Here is a 19,882-nt window from a genome sequence, read left to right on the forward strand (position 1 = left end):
AGTCTAGGGCCGGGGCAGCCCTGTATTCATCTTGAATTTGTTTTAACACTTCCGGAAGATTGGCAAGTGTCGGTGTAACAATGAGGTAATATAGAGCATGGCAAATACCGTGTCCCAAGTATTGCAGTTATCTACTGTGGGAACCATCCCAAATGGCATGCCACGTAGGTTCTCATTATCCTAATGAGACTACTGGATTTAGGCCGCAGAATCACTTGTACTGCGGGGGACTGACTCTGATCCCACACCATGTGACACCTTTCGGCCTAATCCGGGTTTGTTCCGACTAACTAGCAGTGCCTCATCTCCACCCAAGAGCAGGGATGATTGGGGCAACCATGCGCATGACATACATGACTCCTCAGGGGAATCGTGGGCACTTAGATCTCACCTGTTTCTCTCAATTACATTAGTCTCACATATGCAAGGACAATCAGAGGCAGAGTAAAGTTCAATAAGGTTTTATTGAAGTAACTGCATCTTAGATAATAAAGCATGTATTGCAATAACTAGGATGATGAAGCACAATAAGATTAGAATTGTGACAAGGAGAGTAAAACACAAGAATAATGCTACCATACTGTCACGAAGATTTGTAGGGATAGTTCCTACCTAAGCTATGTTAGAGCACCACATGTTAAGCTCTAATTCTGCCTTTCAGGTTCCCCCTGGGAAGACATCATCCCTCATACCTGAGCAATAGGCCTGTAGTCTACATAGGCAGCTGTAGCGAATCAATCAGTAATCAGCATACAGTTGTGGTCATCTGGCTGGAATCTCCCTCTAACGTACATGGGTCAAAGTAGTGTTTTTATAATAAAACATGTGATGTTCCAAGAAAGGATCCCCATGTAAGAGAGTGCATGTTTCTGTGAATATTGGAGATAAAGCAGGCAACCTATCTTACTGCAGCCATGAGAAAAGCACAGAGTGAAAGAAATGTCGTGTTTAAGAACACAGTGTTGACCTAGGCAAAGAACAGCTAGATAGAGCAAATAAAACAGAACCGCAAATGTAGCTAATGCTAAAATAATAAAACAAAGCCAAATAAAATATATCTAGGTTAACGTGCACAGCAGCAGCTCTAATTTGCTAAAATAACATGTGTACAGTTATAGCTAAAATGGCTACACAACAGTTTGAGGGCATGAAATGAGTTGTTTCTTCTCACTTATGGTGTTTGGAGTCAATTGCTGTGCATATTTCTGAGTAGAAGTGGCCAGCTGAATGTAGGTTACAGGGGCTCATGTTGATCTACGTCCTTTACTTCTCAATGGAATGTCACTAATGATTTTACTTTTTTGCAGTTGTTGGTGTGTGGTCACTACTGTGAACTCATGTGATGCTCATGTGATGCCTACAGACTGCTTTCACACAGTTTGGTGGATGGTGACTTGTGGCATGCTCTCACACTGGTTATGTGTCCTCCAAACTGACTGTCCATTGGGTGGATTCACACTTTACATAACATTAGCACAGGATTTTAAAGGTCAAGACATTGCATATTGTTGTAATTAAAGCACAAAACCTTCAGTCGTGTTTAAGTGTGTTTATTGAAGTGACAAAAAGGAATGGATGGTGCAATAGAGTGGGGTGATGGTGGATGGAATCTTCAGTGTAGTGGCCCATTTGGTTTGTAGCACAGGTCCAGTATCCATGGGCCATAGGAAAAAGAGCAATGGCAGTCCAAGGTACACAAGGTGTCTCAGTGGCACACAAGGGAGACATGTTGGTGAGGCTCACTTCCTTGCAGTGGTTTTGGTCTTGGCTACAGTCTCTGGTGTCTGTCTGGGTCACAGGGAACATTTATGGGGTGGTTCTTCTGCTGCAGAGAAGGGGAGCTGGTGGTTGTCCTGTGTCAGGTCCTCCTGTCCACTAGCTGCAGCAGATGTGGAGGGATGGTCAGTACACTGGCTAGTGGAAGGGGCCCGCTGGTGTGTTGTGTACCCATGCATGATGGTAGCCATATCAATCATCACCCCTGCAATGGAGGCCATGTTGGCAATTAAATCCTACAACTGCTGCATGACCACCTGTGGTGTTCCCCCTGCAGCCTCTGGTTCTCCTGCAAGATGGTAAGTGCCTGGCCCATCAAGTCAAGGGATTTCTGGTATGCTCCCAGGACATGTACCAGCCTCCTGGGCAGTCGGTTCCCTGGGTTTGCCCACCCCTTGGTGCACAGCTATCCTCCCACTGGCCTTGGCCCCCTGTGCCTGTGTCCCCTGAACTGTGTGCCCACTCCCACTGACACAAGGACCTTTGTCGTCTTGCCTGTGTGGTGTCGACTCAGTTCCCTATACAGGTGGCCACAATGTTGATTGTTGGGTCCTAGGGACAGACGTTTGGGGATGTTGGGTGTCTGCTGTGTTATTGGAGTATGATGTGGAGTGTCCTGTGGTTGACTAGGTGTTGACTGTGGTGTAGATCATCCAGATCTAGACATCCAGAGTTGCTGTCATCACTGGAGCCTTCTTCTGGTGGAGGACTGGGTTGCTGTAGCACATGCTGGCCGCTGACATTGGCTGGGGTATATATGGATATGTATAAGATTTGTTACAGTCATTGTCAGTTACATATTCAGCATTTCTGGCTTTCCCTATGGGATGCGTGTTGTCCTTCTACCTTTGGTTATTGTGTGGTGATGGATTGTGGAATTGGTAGTGCTACATGCTGCCAGTGCATTGCTGTTGTGTGTGCATGCAGAGCTTGGAGGGGAGTGCTTGCAATGGGTAGGACATGCAGGGGTACACAGTTGAGGGTGGTTATGGGGGTGATTCTCTGTTTTGGATGGAGTGTGGTGAAGGGAGTCAGGGTGAGGGGGTGACATGCCATGCAGGTATTGGTGGTGGTGGAGTGGTAATGGTGACTGACCGGTGTCCAGTCCTCCAGTGATTTCAGTGAGGCTCTCTGGATGCAGGATAGCCAAGACTTTCTCCTCCAATGCTGTCAACTGTGGGGAGGGAGTGGGGGTCCACCGCCAGTCTTCATTATGGCAATGTGGTGCCTGGAGGCCATTGTACGCACCTTCCCCGTAGGTCTTTCCACCTCTTTTTAATGTCGTCACTTGTGGGTGGATAGGTTCCCATGGAGTTCACCTTGTCCACGATCCTCCGCCATAGCTCCATCTTCCTGGCATTTGATATCTGCTGGACCTGTGCACCGAGCAGCTGTGGCTCTACCCTAACTATTTCTTCTATCATCTCCTGCAACTCCTCATCACTGAAATGGGGGTTCTTTTGTGGGGACATGCCTATACTGTAGTTTGTGTGGTGTGCAGAGAGTGTTAGGTGTTGGGGTATGGTGTGTGGTGTGTGATGCGTGAAGGATGTATAGGTGGCTGTGGTTTGTGTCTACAGTTCTCAGGATATGTGGGCTGGCAACGTGTAGCAGTATTTTTGAGTTTCCAAAGATTGTGGGTTGTGTGGGTGTTAGATATGGGGTCTTTGGTTGGCAGTCAGGTTACCCCCTGTCCAAGCAAGGACCCTCACTCTAGTCAGGGTAAAGGAAACTCACCCTCGGTTAACCCCCGCTCACCCCATTGGTAGCTTGGCTCGAGCAGGCAGACTCAACTTCAGAAGCAATGTCTAAAGTATCTGTACCAACACACAGAGTAACTCAGTGAATTTTAGAAAATAATAACAGTCTTAACCCTTAGAAAACAGTGAGAATCCTTATTATTGCACAAATGTACCTGGGTAGGGTCAAAATAAAGACGCATGGGCGAGTGTGTGTCGAAAAAGGTCAGTGATGCGTTGATTTCTCACTCCCAAGTCAGACCGTGCGTCGGTCTTCCTCCAGTCAGGTCGATGTGTGTCATTTCTTCTCTCCCGCAATAGAGTGATGAGTTGATCTGGACGGACACCTCAGGTGCCAGGAGGCTTTGCGTTAATTTTCGGCGCCAAGCGTTAAAATCTGGTTGCACAGTGTCAAGAAACCTCACTACGGGGGCTTGCGTTGTTAACAGCAACCGCTACAGATGTTGCACGCAGTTTCTCCAGCCGTGTTGCATCAATCTCCCGGCGGTGATGCAGGTTGAGCATCAATTTTAACTGTGAGGCGGGAGGCACATTGTTTAGCAGCCGCAAAGTGTTAGGTGTGTCGAAAGATTCACTGCACAGTGGTCTTTGTGTGGATTTCTGTCCTTTTCCACTAGCTGCACCTTTCAAGGGCCTGGAGAAAGGTTAGAGCAGCGCTTGGCAGGCAGGACTCTCAGCAGAAAGCTCAAGTGCTGGCAGAGAGAAATCTTTGTTCTCCCTGAGACTTCAACAACCAGAGGCAAGCTTAGTTCAAGCCCTTGGAGATTCTTCACCAGTGGGAAGTCCCACAAAGGTCAGTCTTTGTCCTCTCTCAGGCACTAGCAGCTACTGCAGGCTAACCCAGCACAGCACAGTCACAGGCAAAAGGGCAGTACTCCTACAGCTTATCCAGCTCTTCTTCTTAGCAGAGGTTCCTCTTGGTTCCAGAAGTAATCTGATTTTCTGGGGTTTTGGGTGCTCTTCTTATACCCCTTTATGCCTTTGAAGTAGGCCTACTTCAAAGAGAGGTCTCTGTTGCTTTGAAGATCCCGCCTTGCCCAGGCCAGGACCCAGACTCATACCAGGGTGTTGGAGACTGCATTGTGTGAAGGCAGACATAGCTCTTTCAGGTGTAAGTGACCACTCCTACCTTCCCCTCAGCCCAGCTGGCCCATCAGGATATGCAGGCTACCCCCCAGCTCCTTTTGTGTCACTGTCTAGAGGAGAGGTGCAGAGAGCCCAACTGTCAAACTGCCCCAGACATGGAATCCACAAACAAGCAGAATCACAGAATGATTTAAGCAAGAAAATGCCTACTTTCTAAAAGTGGCCTTTTCAAACACATAGGCCCTCATTCTGACCTTGGCGGTCTTTTCGCAAGACCGCCGAGTTACCGCCGCGGTAAAGACCGCCGACCGCGGCGGTATGCCGCTGCGCGTATTCCGACCGCTGGGAGCGTTCCGCCGGAATACCGCCAGCAGCCACACTGGCGGTCGGCGGGAAAGTGGAGACTGGTCAACCTCCACCGCCACGCCAGCAGAACACCGCCCCCAGAATTACGACCCACATTTCTGTGTGGCGGTCTTCTGTTGGCGGTCTTCTGTTGGCGGTCACGTCCCTATGGCTCCCGTCGCCTCCCGTTGGCGGTCTTGGGTCGACCGCCGGACCGGAGTGCGCAGACTCCAGCCCGTCGGTCATGACCGCCGTGGCTGTCGGAGTGGGGAAGTGGCGGTCGGTCGCGGCGGTGACCGCCGCGGTCAGAATGCCATTTTTAATACCGCCGGTCTGTTCGCGGTCCGACCGCCGCCTCTCCGCCGACCGCCAAGGTCAGAATGAGGGCCACAATCTAAGATCCAACTACACCAAAAGATGTATTTTTATATTGTGAGTTCAGAGACCCCATACTCCACATGTCTATCTGCCTTCAAAGGGAATCTGTGCTTTAATACTATTTAAGGGCAGCCCTCATGTTAACGAATGAGAGAGATATGCCTTGCAACAGTGAAAAACGAATTTGGCAGTATTTCACTGTCAGGACATGTAAAACACATTAGTACATTTCCACCTCTAACATACACTACATCCTGCTATGGGGCTACCTAGGGCCTACCTTAGGGGTGAATTACGTGTATAAAAAGGGAAGGTTTAGGCCTGGCAAGTGGGTACACTTGCCACGTCGAATTGGCAGTTTAAAACTGCACTTTCAGACACTGCAGTAGTAGGTCTGAGCCATGTTTACATGGCTACTCATGTGGGTGGCCAACCAGTGCTGCAGGCCTACTGGTAGCATTTGATTTACAGGCCCTGGGCACCTCTAGTGCACTTTACTAGGGAGGTACTAGTAAATCAGATATGCCAATGATGAATAAGCCAATGTACACATATAATTTATACAGAGAACACTTACACTGTAGCACTGGTCAGCAGTGGTAAAGTGTTCAGAACAAAAAAAGAACAGCAAAGCAGAGTCCAGCACACAGAAGCAACCTGGGAAGTAGAGGCAAAAAGTTAGGGGAGACCATACCAATGATACCAAGTCTAACAGTGGGGGTGTATTTTATAGTGCTGTTGGTGCATGTGCATGGTGTGTGTATATGTGTCAGGTGTGGGTTTTTCAATCTGGCCAATATTGGCTTCTGTTGGTGTGGAGTGACCAATTCAACTGCGGCAATTCGCACCGTCAATGGGTGACTGCTGTGGTGATTCATGGGTCATAATTTGGAGGGTGGTGTGTTGCAGGTGTGACGGGGAGGGTGGTGGGACCGCCTGTTTTTCACCTCTGTTAGGCCTGGTGGGATTGTTGTTTTGGCTGCTTTCTGGTGGTTTTGTATTTGTGTGTCATAATCTGACAGGTGGACTGCCGGCTCTGCGGCGGTCTGTTGGCGGCCGTCACCACGGCGGTCTTCTGAGAAGACTGCCAATGTGATAATGAGGGCCAAAGTCTATGATTGATGTCTACTGGGAGATCACAGCTTTTTAATTTTTGCCACTGACAATAGCAGTAATATTGTCAAAGCCAAGGCTGACAGAAGATGCTTCAGAATCCTATGTTTAGGACATCACATCTATTTACTTGAGCAGGACTTCCTCGAAACAGAAGCAGTAGTAAACAACATACTGGTCACCTGTCACTGGATTTGCACTCATTTCAGTCATTCTTTCAAAGCCTGGTAGCAGTTGAGGATCATTCAGTGTGCTGACAGAGTCCCTTTAAAAGCCCTCATAAGGAACATGCAAACCTGCTGCAACTACACCTTATATATGCTGCCACACCTGTTTGAGCAGTACAGGTCTATCAATGATTATGTTCTAAAAAGGAGTGGGGATGCAACTGCCAAAGCCATGACAATGGGGGTTGACAAATGGGGACTAGTGGAATAACTGATTCAGATGTTAGTGCTGTTTGACATGTTGACCTGGGAAGTCATCAAGGTGGACTGTACCATGAGCCACGTGATCCTCTTGTTGCATATGCTGCAGGAATGTTTGTAAAAGATGCAATAAACAATTACCAAACAAGGAACAAACAAACAAGTGTGTGCTGCATTCAAACAATCACAGAGGACCCAGACATTTGGCCTGCTAACTGAGTTGTGATGCATGGTGACAAGGAAAGAAAACTATTTCAATATTAAAGCCGACAGTCAGCTTCATACTGAATAATCAACAATATGTAAGTTAGCAATGGATGCCTCCAGACAATTTCCTGAAAAACGGTATGCCTTCCATGCCTAACACTTCATTCCGAAGCTTAGGACTGCACTGCACGGCCTATGTCTATTGTTCTGTGGGAAAAAAGAGAAGCTTAGATAGATAGACACCACACTTTGGTCTGGCTTATATTGCATTAATGAATGCTGTGATCAGAAATTGAAATAGTTACCTGAGTCTGCTGAAGAAGAGTGGCTTCCTCACGCTGCCTCAGTACGAGCAGACCCTGAAAGAGAAAGTAAAGTTAGTTCTCAAGGAATGGACCTGACGTTAAAGCTGAGGAGAAAAGAAAAGGAAAAGAGAAGAAAGATGAACTCATACAAAGGGTGATAACACATTTTAGTCACAGTATAATTCATTTGTTGGTAGTATCATGGTAATTTTAAGAATTGTGGTGTATTGTAAAGTGTTTTTAGCCTGTGAAAAATGTAGACCCTCGCTGGGATTTGATTAACTGTTTTTCTCATGACTTTCTAATAGGGGTTATGAAAGGTGCTCCAGAAGCTACAATGAGAGCTTACTTTCTGTAAATTCACACTAAAATTCTTAGTAGAATATGTACTTCCAACAGTAGCAGGCTGTCACTTTATTCCCCAGTGTTCTACTTCAGCTTTCCACAGTGTTTTAATGCATGACTAGAGTGCCAATATTCTGTACTTATGAAACAATTAAGGCACAACTGAAGGCATCTTCACTGAATCATTATTGTAAAACTTAAAGCATTTCTTTTAGAAATTAATAAAATGTGGGTGTTTGTTTCATCAAATAAATTATGGTCAGTGCTCTAGAAAGCTAAAATGAGGACACAGTTTCTATTAGTACTCAAATATCTTTCTCATCCACGTTAGTAACACATTCTGAGGAGCAACATACGTTCCACGCAAGCAGCATTCTGTCAACGAACTCCTCAGTATTCTACTGTAGTTTCCACAGTGTTAAATGAACAACTAGTGAGGTAGGATTATGGATTTATGACAAAAGTGTGACACAGCTACAGCCATTATGATGGGATCAGAGCTGTAAAACTTAAAGCATTTTATTTAGAAATTAACAACCTGAGGGGGTTTGCTGCGACATAGAAATTATAGTTTGTGCTATAGAAAAGTGAAATGAAGACACATTTTCTATGACACATCAAATATCTTTCACATCCATGTCTGTTAGACCTGGCATCCTCGGTGTGTTTTCCCCTAACTTTTCTGCCTTCAGACCTCCTGTTTTTGCTTTCATTTTGCTGGCCTTAGGATTCTGCACACATTAACACTGCTAACCAGTGCTAAAGTGCTTGTGCACTTTCCCTAAAGTGTGGTAACATTGTCTTATACCCAATTGGCATATTTAATTTATCTATAGTAAAGTGCACTACAAATACCCAGGGCCTGTAAATTAAGTGCTACTGGTGGGACTGCAGTACTGATTGTGCCACCCTCTTAAGTAGCCCTTTAAACATGTCTCAGTCCTGTCACTGCAAAGCCTGTATGAGCAGTTTTAAACTGCCATGTCGACCTGGCAAAGTAAACCTTCTGCCAGGCCCAAACTTTCCTTTTTAATACATATGTCACCCCTTAGGTAGTCCCTTGCCAGCCGAAAGGTCAGGGTGCAATGTATCTATAAAGTTGCACATGTACTTTAAAGCTGTACATGTCCTTGTAGTGAAATACTCTTAAATTCTGTTATTTCTCTACAGCAAGGCCTATCTCTCCCATAGGATATCATTTGAAAGACTAGAGTGCTAAGTTACCTTAATACACCTTGGAAGTGTAATTTCCAAATCAGATTAGATACCCCCCAAACCCCACATTTGGTGTCCCTGAAACCACAATTAAAAATCCTAACCTGTGATGAAGTTAGATTTGAAATTGTAATTTTCAAAATGCCACTTTAAGAACATTGGTATTTTTCACTTTAGCCAATCCCTTTGTCTGATCACATGTTTGGGGTGGTGTGACAGCTGGGTTTTGTGTATTCCTCCTAGACAGCCACACACAAAGGGAGCTTAGGTGTGACCTGGTGGGCCATACTGGGCCATCCTGGGCAGGATGGGAGGAAGGAGCTGGGCACAGTCTCACTTACACCTCAAGAGGCTGTGTCTTGTCTACTCACAAAGGGCTGTATACCCCCCTGTAGTGGGTCTGGAGCCATGCAGAGACTCTGTGCAATTCAAAGGCATGTCTTTGAAGCGTCCCTCGCGTCAAAGGCCCAACTGAGTTTGAGTACTGGACCTCTGACTGCACCACTTCATTACACTTCTGGACCTGTGGATAATCGGCCAGGACGAAGGACTGCTGTGCTGCTGAAGGCCTGCCACTTTGCTAGACTGCTGTCTACTGGACTCCTACTTTGCTATGCTGACCTGTGCCTGCTGCCCTCTTGCTTGGGAGTGAGAAGGACTGGAGCTTAATCTCTCCAACCCTGAACCTAGAGTGACTCCGAAACGTAGCTGCCTAGCCTCCTGATCTGAAGTCTCAGGGACATAAAAGACTTCAACCACATTCCTCCTGCACCTGGATTCTGACATCTGTGAGTCTGTCCTGCCAAGTGGTGCCCACCCAGTCCTGGATCCTTTGAAGTGGGATTAAGGTGCTTGCTCTAGCGGAACTGACCCATACTCTGCTGCTGGAACGGAATCAATGCATCGCCACTGTTGAGAGTGACCAAACCACTGTATCACCTCTACTGCATGGGTCAGAACTGACACAGCCAGACTCGCATCACCGCTGCATCACAGAATCTGGAACCAGTGCACTGCCTTTAGAACTGATACTGCAGCACTTTTCTTGGTGCAAGGTCCTAGCATCCCTGTCAACAGCAGCCTCAATGATGACGCAGAAACTCTGCATCGCAGCCTCTGCACTCATCGGATGTGGCACATCTCCATGGAAACACTGCAGCACTTTTCTTTCCACAAGGTCCTAGCATCCCCGTTGACAGCAGCCTCCATGATGACTCCGAAACTCTGCATCGCAGCCTCTGCGCTCATCGTAAGCGGCACATCTCCATGGTGCTGCCATGGAGATGTGCCACTTCCAATGAGCACAGATGCTGCAATGCAGTGTTTCGGCTGCGTCATTGAGGTTGTTGTCGATGGGGATGCTAGGAACTTGCGCCAAGAAAAGTGCTGCAGTGACACCCGTATATGACACTGGTCTTCGCATTGCAAGCCCCAGTGCCTGGATCCCCAATTTCAACACATTGGGAACTTGCACTGCAGAATCACCTCATCTCAGAACCAACGCATTGCCACTGATGCTGCATGGAGCAGAACAAATGCATTGCATCTACTGCATGGTTTGGAACAGATGCAACGCTCCTCAACCAGGATTTAAAGTAGTTTGGTTCTCAAGGCCCAACTGTGTTCCTGTAACTGCTCCATGCTCCATCACGGTCAGCCTGACCTTTTGACTTTGTCCCAGTCCGGTAGGACCAGATGTCACCAGGGTGGTGCTTCTTGCTTCTAAGTGTTGTTTTACAGTTTATTATTCACATTTTTGTAACTTAAGTTCTACTTATTGGATTTTTGTCATTTTGGTCTTGTTTTATCTATTTAATTAGCTTCTATTTTTCAACTTGGTGTGGGATTCTTTTTGTGTGGTGTTTTTACTGTTTTACTGTTTGAAGTATTGCACAAATACACCTTGCCTTCAAGTTAAGCCCGACTGCCTGTGCCAAGCTACCAACAGTTGAGCACAGGTTTATTTGGGGGTTGCTTCTGCCTTACCCTGACCAGACTTGTGGTTGCTGCCTGACCAGGGCCCACACCCCAGTCAACCAACAACCCAATTTCTCACAATGTCAGTAATGCACAGTGAAACATATACATCCAAAACCAGCAGACGTCTGTCTGTTAACTCCCTAGTTATAAACTGTAATTTCCCCACAGTGCTCTAAAGAGCAACAAGAGTGCTGACATTTTCTATATATGACAAATGCGTGGCACGCCATAGTGGTCTTGATGGAATTAAAGCTGTAAAATGTAAAGCATTTGCTTTACAGATAAATGAGGGGGTTCCTTTTGCCATATAAATTATGGTCAGTGCTCTAGGGAGCTACATTTAGAAAACATTTTCAATGCATTCTCAAATGTCACTCATACAATTCAGTAAAATGTTCTGACTTGTACACTGTATTTTCAACATCAGCAGCAGCCTGTCAGTTAACTCCCTAGTGACTGACTGCACTTTTACCACAAAATTCTGATGAGCATCTAGAGTGCTAACATTACAGATTTCTGACTAAAGAGTAGCACAACTGGACACCAGCTTGATGGAATAAAAGCTGTAACACTGTAAGTATATCCTACAGAGATACTCTACTAACTGAAGACACAAGGGGCTTCGTTTGAAACTGCTGTTAACACTCTAGAAAGATAAAATAATGTAATATTTTCTATGAGTTCTCAAATATCTTCCTTGTCCATTTTAATAAATCATTCTGATGTGAAGAGTCAAACATTGCTTCCAACTACAGCAAAAGATTTCAGCCAACTCCCTGGTAATCAATATCACTGCAACTAGTATTCTAACATTTTGTATTCATAGCAAAAGTGAGACACTCTTGAACACCATTTTATTGGAATAGGAGCTTTTCAACTTATAGCCTTTCCTGATTCGAAGGCTGAAGTAAATGACTATTGAGATGGCAATGCAGACCTGAAACCAGAGGTTTAAAATATGTGTGGGGGTGGCTATTTAGTAATTTGAGGCATAATGTATTTTAAAAGGGGCTAATAGTTGTTAAAGAGAAATACATCTACATAAGTACAGCATCCTCTTTCCACATCTGTTTACTCAGCCTACCCATCATCTCAGCCGCTTAACAGCTCCCTAATTTTGGAATAGTAACATTTTGGTAGACAAATATATATATTCACTGAAAAAAACAAAGGTTAAAGTGATCTTATAATTAGGTTTGCTAATACATTCTTCTCTTCCATTAAAAAACAACCTAAAATTAACCGAAAAAACCCAAAGGGTGAAGTAATTTTATAGTTGGGTGCTGAAATAGGGCACAAACTAAAGTTTAAGAAACAAAAACATCTACAATTAACAAGTTCTAATTTACTGAGCTAACTATAACTTGCCCCCCCCATGCACTGCTTATGACCTCACATATTGCATTATTAATGGCAAGTTAAATGACATAACTGATGACATTATTGATGACCTCTCAAATGACTTCACTGATAACATCATCCAGTCATTGCGACACTGTAGTATTACATTTGTGGTCTTTAAGTAAATCAACACGGTACCTCTGTGACTAATTTTCTATTACCAATCACAAGATAATTGACTACAGCCTGAAACCATAGCATATCTGTCAATTAACCCGCAATTGGTAGATATTAACCCTTCTTTAACAAAATGCCTCCACACACTTGAATGGGACCACCCTCTTTTTAACCACCCTCCAAAAAAAGAGTTTGTTCTTTATTTACTTTAACAGAATTACCTTAGTAAAGGCTTCTCATGACCCACAATTTTATGTAAAGAGGTTGACAGGTATCTATTTGCCACTGAGAACCTGAATCTGCCTGGCTTTTTGGATAACCTGCCATCACATTTTCTAGAGATGGGCACAATGACCTACAAATTTAGAGCTATACATGTAACTCCATTGTGAGATAAACCACCTCTAAATGGGGCTCCCATATATTCTACTTTATTGAACACTCCGCAATGCCTTAAAGTCTTCAGCAAAGTTCTGGAAATAAATATTCACACCATCTAAACATTTTCATTAAATAGAATTTGTCTATAGCACTGTACCACAGCTCTTTAACACTAGCACGCCCCAAATATCAGTCATAAAGCTGACCCTTGATTAGGAGATTTTTGCTGCAGCTTAATTCTGTGGTCAGGGTTTTCACTGTCTTAGTATGCCAGTGGTATGGGCCACCCATTCCAAGAGTCATGTTGCTTCAGGCAACAAGTAGAGTCTAAGAAGAAGATGACTCTCAGAAAAGGCCCAGGATTGAGGAAAAATCCAAAAGGCAAAAATCCTAGAGAGGACATTGAAGTCCTGGACTGGATACTGACCAATGCCGACCAGGTGTTGAGGCCGGAGACATCACTGGAGAAGAAGAGTTGTGTTGCAATTGTCTTTTTATAACCTATCCTGTCTCAAGCCTTATACTCTTACCAGGAAACTTGTTTATCTATAATGACATTTCATCTTTCATTTAATATAACAATATGTATGGTTATCAATCATTGTATAATATTTGTATATAATGGTTCATTCCCCTGTTGCCTCCTTTCCCCTCCCCCACCTCTACCTTGTAACCAGATTGTTCATGAGTCTGATTAGAATGTTGGTAGTGTTTCCGTGAGGTAGCGTTTTTAGGAGTTCCTCATTGTGGATAAATCTTATTCAACACTCAAAGGACATTCTTCTTTATTTATAACAATCTTTTCTGGTAACGAGGATGGGATATGCACTGCGCAGGGGGCAGTGAAGGTCTCATCACCCCTGTGTTTCTTCACACCGCCTGCTGCATCTAAGTGACCACTTGGTTATGGTCAATGAGGTACTGTGCACTTGCTACTGCGTATTTTGGCGAGCAAAGTCTGCTAACAATTGTCTGTTCACTATTTCTCGAGTTATAAAGGCAACTTACCCGATACCCCTGGAATTCTTGTAAGGGGTATCAGGTAAGGGGCGTTTCTTTTGTCATTTGTTGCCTGCGCTCCCCTGCAGTTTTCTGAGTTACATCGTGAGGAACTGTAACAGGTCGGGCGCTTCCTGGTCCTTGCACCCTGTAGATCACCACTGAGTTGAGGAATTCCCTTCAGGAATTCCCAGTCTGGCCCTCAACTTCATCATCGGCCGGCTCCCGTGTGTGGGACTAACGGTCCTTGGATCCTGAGTTTAACTGGTTTGGAAGATTCCTGACAGGATTTTTCTTCATTCTTCCTGCATTCCGTCTGGAATCTGCGGCTGGCGCAGCGACGTCCCGGCGGCCTGTGAGAGTTCCCCGCTTCGAGGTGAAGAGATGCATTCACCATCAACAACACTTTGGCACCCTGTCAAGAGAGCACGGCGGTCACAGCAACGTTTTGTCTGCCTGATCTAATTCCCTGCTTCTGTGTGTGAAGCAGGGGATCTCCGTCAATTCATCACCATCTTTGACAGAACAGAGTAGGAACCAGCGGGTCCCTGGACAATTGCTCCACTTCCTCCTCCTGTCAGATTACAGCGGGAGCAGAGATGAGATTGTGGCACACCTAGAGGCTACCTTTCCTGGATGTGTTGCAGGGGTAGTGCTCCCCCACATGTTGGTTTCCGTGTAACAGGGATCCTGTTACACATGAGCCACAGCAAGTGGATCAGTGTTCTGAAACCTAGTCTGCTAACTTGTTTTTTCTTCGTTGTCAAGTTCTTCTTCTCTTTTGAAAAAAAGTATTAACAATAGTATATGTATTAGTTGTATTATTGAGTTATACATGTGCAGATCTAGACATTACGTAAGTACTATATGTCAAGTTTAGTGATATACATAGAGTATAACATTACATATTTCTCCTCCAATGTTTTACTTATTATTCAAATGTAGTCTAGTGTGCTTTATAACTGTGGCTGCTGCAAGCATGCTGCAACCTCCATCCTTCCTTAATGATATGGGGGAACCTTCTCTACCATGGAAAGAATGGGCAAATAGTTTTTTATTCATATTTAATTGCGTAGGAGGGGAAAAGGTTTCTGCTGTAAGGAAACAACACATTCTCTTAAAAAATCTAGGTGTGCATGGTAGAAAAGTATATGAGAGCTTAACAGATTTAGAAGTAGAGGTAGAAGAGGGAGAAGAGGGAGAGGATTCCCTAGATGAGTATCAAAAGACCTTTCGCAAGTTGGAGGGGCATTGTGGGCAAAAAGTAAATGTAGTCTTAGAAAGACATTCATTTTTCAGCAGGATGCAAGAGAAAATTGAAAAAGAAACCACTTACATAGCTTGTTTAAGAGGGTTGGCAAACATGTGTGACTTTGGACCTTTGAATGACTCATTAATAAGAGATCAATTGGTGCGCTGTACCAACAATCCTCGTATTCAGGAGAAACTGTTAGCTCGCAACCTGATATAAAAGAGACAATAGATATAGCTAAGAGTGTGGAACGTACAGCAGAGTGCATTAAAGAAATGAAAATCACTTCAGAATCAGACAATATAAATGTAATTGGTGATGTGAACTTGCAAATGGACCCTACAGCTTGTAATAATGAAGTACACAAGGTACATGAAGTGTGCAACAAGAAGAACATAGTAGAGGACAAGGAAGGATGTTATCGATGTGGCAATAGTAATCATTTAGCCAACAATCCAAATTGTCCAGCATGACACAGCGAGTGTAGGAAGTGTCATAAAAAAGGGCACTATGCTTGTGTATGTAAAAATATAAAAAGTAAAAAAAAAGAATTGTTCAAGTAAATGATGATGGATTTGATTCAAAAGGTAAATTTGTGTTCCAAGTGAGTAGTGGGGGATGGGATCCAGCATTTCCCAACTTGTGAAATCTCTTTAGATGGCATTAAGATTTGCAGATTTGTGTTCTCTGTACACTTTCATTCATCAAAATGTGTTTGATAAGGAATTAAGGGACAAGGGTTATGTCTTACATGAGGCAGATATACAACCAGGTAGATATAATGAGGATCTATTCCACTGATAGGTATGATCAAAGCATGCATTATGTTTAAAGATCGTCACACAGTAGGCAAAGTATACATTGTAAAAAAAGGATCTAAATTATTAGGAAGATGGCACCAGAAAGAATTGGGATATAAAATTGGACCCTAACAATGCCGAACAAGTCCTCAATGTAGAAAAGTCCTTCACAGGGAAGGAGATTTGTGGGGAGTTTCCTACCTTATTCAGGGATAGTCTTGGGCTTTTAAAGAATTTTCAACACCAAATCAACTAATCGATAAAGCAGTGCCTGTGGTGCGTACGGCCCGCACCATGCCGTACTTATTTCAAGAGCCCTTAAAAAATTATTTAAATAGGTTGGTCAATCAAGGAGTTATAGAACCGATTAAAAATTCCCTGTGGTTGGCTTCCATAGTAGTAACCAGGAAACAGGATGGCAAAGGAATCAGAGTATGCATAGGTTTAAGAGATTTAAGTGCCAAAATCTGGATAGATCGCTTCCCCCACCCAAAAATAAATGAAATGATAAATATTATAGGTGACGCAAGCTTGTTTAGTGTAATTGATTTGTCCTCTGCCTATCATCAAATAGAGTTGCATCCATATTCCAAGGCTCTGACATCTTTTAAAACTCCTTTCGGGGCATAGAGGTTCTATAGGATGCCGTTTGGATTAGCCTTGGCAGCCGCGGTGTTCCAAAGAGGGATGCAAAACCTCCTGGGTGGTATAGAACATGTGATGGTGCTCCAAGATTACATTTTGGTTGGCGACAATGAATTATCACATAACCAGACGTTAAGAAGAGTGTTTCTGCTACTAGATGAGGCAGGATTAACCTTGAAAATGGACAAGTGTGAAATAGGAGTGGGATCAGTAGAGTACGTGGACCACACCATCTCTAAGGATGGAGTTAAACCCAAATTACCACATTAGATCTACGTGAAGTTCCAGCACCTACCAACAAAAATGAATTAAAGTCATTTTTAGGATTGACAGAATTTATGTCCAAATTTGTTAAGAGCTTTTCTGATACTACAAAATCCATGAGAGCTTTATTAAAAAAAAGACAAGAAATTAAAAAGACAAGAAATTTATTTGGGGCTTGTTTTGCCACAAATCCTTTGAAGTGATCAAATTAGCCGTTTCAGATGCACCTAACCTAGGAAATTTTGACAGCTAGAGAAAAACTCTCCTTAATACCAATGCCAGTAGTAAGTGACTTGGAGCAACCTTGCCTCAAGTGGTACAAGGAAAAGAAAGAATTATAGCATTTGCTTCAAGGGCGCTCAAAGAGGCTGAATATAATTACTCTACCATAGAAAGGGAGGCCCTAGCATGCTATTGGGCAATGTTATACTTCAAATTCTTCCCCTGGGGCATGCCATTTCATTTAAGAACTGATCACAAACCCCTAACTTATCTCTTCTCATCAAAGAAAATGCCCAGTGCTACACCTGGTATTTCTAAGTGGTTATTGGGTCTGGAAGGTTTCAACTTTAGAATTGAATACGTACCTGGTAACAAGGACCTGGTTGCAGATTGTCTTTCGAGATTACCTAGTTAAGAAGATGGTGAGGGTGATTTTTCTAGTTAAGTGCTAGTATGTTGGGTTAATATCTCAAGTCTTTTGAAAGAAGACTGGGAAAGGAAACCAGTAAAGATCCGGTTTACCATTCTCTCAAGTAGAAAATAGTATAAGGTTGGCCTCTCCCACAGAAGAATTTACAAGAACTCAAGTGTTACTCGAACGTACGAATGGAATTGAGTATTGTTGAGAATCTTATTATGAGAGGCGACAGGATAGTTCCTCCCAAGGAAATGTGGGACAGGCTGGTTGATGGTCCATGAAAGACATCTAGGTAAAAGCATTACCAAATCCAAACTTAGAGCAACTTACTGGTTCCCCAACATGGATCACATGGTGGAGACAAAAGTAAAAGAATGCACATTGAGTGATAAGTCTAAACATATCCATAAAACACTGGTAACTCTGGTGGAAGTACTACTCAAGCCCTGGGACAAATTAGGGCTGGATATTATGGGTCAATTAAATGTGTTCACATGGGCAGGAAAATACATGTTTGCTCTCGTAGACTACCATTCACATTGGATTGTCACAATAACAGTGAACTAAGCGACCACTCAGGATTTGATTTCTTTTTTGTCAGATTCCTTCATGATTGAAGAATTTCTTGGAGAATTTGTTCATTCTATATCTCAGGGCAGCTCTCTATTGCCCCAGAGCCAATGGTCTTGTGGAAAGGACAAACCAGATGATAAAGCAGAGGTTTCTGGTATCCCCTAGATGCGGCGTGAACGGAAAGTTAATGGGTGTACCACAGAGCACCTAATACCATCACAGATATTTCCCCCTTCTTGTACCTAAAAGGAATGATTCCCAGTACAAAACTCAATCCTAGTTGGTTAAGTGGAGGGAGCCCTAAGTGGGTTGTGAGGGAAAACTCATGAGACAGAATTCAACAGCATCAGAAAAAATATGTTGAGAGATATAATTGGAAACATGGAGTGAAGGAGGGGAGGCTTTAGGTGGGACAGTGGATGATGGTCAGATTATTACCAGAGGCACGCAAAAAAGAAGGTAGCAAATGCTCCAAACCATTAAGGATAATTGAGGTTCATAGGAATGTTGCAACATTGGAAGATGGTAGAGTGTGGAACATGGGAAGGTTGTCGGAGTACATGCATACTCCACCACAAGACTCTACTATTTTGCAGTCTTTTTTGCAGGCATTAAAAGCCAGGCCTGTGAGGAGCAGAACACCCATGGTTTGGCACAAGGACTGTAGTCTACATTAATGTAAATGGGCGATATGTGTTGTAATTGTCTTTTTACAACCTATTCTGTATCAAGCCTTACCCTCTTACCAGGAAACTTGTTTATCTATAATGACATTTCATCTTTCAGCTTATATAATAATATGTATGGTTATCATCTGTTGTGTAATATTTGTATATAATGGTTAATTCCTCTGTTGCCTCCTTTTCTCACCCCCAACCTCTACCTTGTAATTGGATTGTTCCGAAGTCCGATTAGAATGTTGGTAGTGTTTCTGTGAGGAAGCGTTCAGGCAAGGTGGTGTTTTTGTGTTGTAATTCTTTATTCAAAAAACCAATAAGACATTACACAGAGCCTTCCCACGAAGCAAAGTACACGATCCCGGTGGTACAAACAATACAATACAGAAATACAGAAATAGTTGGGCATCCTGTCAGGTGCAGATGGACAAGAGAGCCTAACATGCCCTGTATCAAATCGGATGCTCAATGAAACATCTAATGTTGTTGACTATAACTTAGTGTGTGAAACCGCCAGCAAGCTACCCTATGCCCAGTCTAAATTGGGTGCATGGCCTCAAGGAGTCCGGGTGAAACGCTTCCAACTACCCCACCATAGAACCACCTGGGACCCCATTATGTGTTGGCTAGGTCTAAGTAAAAACAGCAGGTCTAGGGCGGGCTAGGAAGTAGGCATAGTACGATGTGATATTCGGCCCTTCCAGGATACTCAAAGTCACCAGATATGGAGAGAAGAAAGGGGGGGGGACAAAAGCGGACATATATAAAGGGTGATGATGCAGGACCGTGGATCCTCGAGGGTAGGGGTCATGAACCTGTGGCGGGTAGAAAGAGCCAGGACGGTAGAAGGGGAGTTTGATGAATGAACAGGAGAAAGAGAGAAGGGGAAATGGGGGAAGAGAAGGAAGAAAAAGAAGTAAGAGTTGACAGAGTACGAGCAGGGGAGAGTGGGGGAAGGAGGGTCAAAGGGAGGGGTGCAAGGGAGATAACCAGAATGTCGGGAAGCCGGGATGAGTCGAGGGGGGTGGGAAGAAGAAAAGTACGAACCAAAGGATAGAGGCCGCGGTGGCCACATTATGCGCCACCCGAATGAACCGAAAGATGACACGGAATGCAGTGACGACTAGGGAAGATAGAAAGAGAAGGGGGTGAGCCAAGAGCAAAGGGTATGGAAAAAAGCAGAAGTACATGTCTA

Source organism: Pleurodeles waltl, chromosome 2_2 (genome assembly GCF_031143425.1).
Source record: "Pleurodeles waltl isolate 20211129_DDA chromosome 2_2, aPleWal1.hap1.20221129, whole genome shotgun sequence".
In the NCBI taxonomy this organism is placed as follows: domain Eukaryota; kingdom Metazoa; phylum Chordata; class Amphibia; order Caudata; family Salamandridae; genus Pleurodeles; species Pleurodeles waltl.